This window comes from Mus pahari, chromosome 16, assembly GCF_900095145.1.
Source record: "Mus pahari chromosome 16, PAHARI_EIJ_v1.1, whole genome shotgun sequence".
NCBI lineage: Eukaryota > Metazoa > Chordata > Mammalia > Rodentia > Muridae > Mus > Mus pahari.
Window position 1 is genome coordinate 63,372,979 of NC_034605.1, and position 914 is coordinate 63,373,892.

The 914-nt window shown below is 46.8% G+C and overlaps 1 protein-coding gene across 5 annotated transcripts in view; it reads left to right on the top strand.

Moving 5' to 3' along the window:
• The window catches only part of Dapk1 (death associated protein kinase 1), a 168,147-nt gene that overhangs the window by 116,126 nt on the left and 51,107 nt on the right, over nucleotides 1-914 (top strand). The gene's annotated exons all lie outside the window — the stretch shown is intronic.

Genomic DNA, 914 nt, shown 5'->3' on the forward strand with positions numbered 1-914 from the left:
CTGTGAGCCTTGTACCCTGCTGTCGTTGCTGTGAGCCTTGTACCCTGCTGTCGGAGGCACTGAGTGTCCCAGAGTCACTGACAGCTCTGGGTTCTGACTGCGGTCCTCAGTATGCTTACTCTCTGGCTGTGGGGACAGAATCCCTAAATCCTCCACTGGCCATGTACATTGTGGTCTTGCATAAGTTCATTCACAGCAACTAAGATATTTCTTAAATTCATTAGTAAATGTGTTTTTAAAATTACTTTTAGCCGGGCGTGGTGGCGCACGCCTTTAATCCCAGCACTCGGGAGGCAGAGGCAGGTGGATTTCTGCGTTCAAGGCCAGCCTGGTCTACAGAGTGAGTTCCAGGACAGCCAGGGCTATACAGAGAAACCCTGTCTCGAAAAACAAACAAACAAACATAATTGCTTTTATAAGTGCGTACATATTTGCTCATAAACAAATACTAAGCCCAAGAAAATCCTCATGACACCATGTTAAAAACCAATTTAAAGTCAGTTGAAATACAGATTAGGAACCTTCTGGTTACTAACAGATGGGATGGGTTATTCTGTGAGTACGTTCAAAGTTGGGGTATTACTTCCCATCCCCAAGAGTTAAGAATTCTAAGTTTGTAATGTGATTGAAGTGCTGTCACTATCAGCTGGAGAGGCAGCTTAGTGGTAGTGTTTGCTGAGCAAGCCCGAGGACCCAAGTGTGTGTGGTTGCTGGCTTGTGTGACCCCCATGCTGTGAGGTAGAGACAGGCAGTCCCGGGGATAGCTGACCAGCCAGTCTAGCCAAAATGAGAAGCCTGGGCTCAGAGGCTGTGTGTCTCAAAAACAAGAGAGGCCTACACCTTTGTTGTGAACACGCACGGAATGTTAAGATCCCTTATTCCTCTTTAACTCCTCAAAGCCCCTCTTTGCTCTG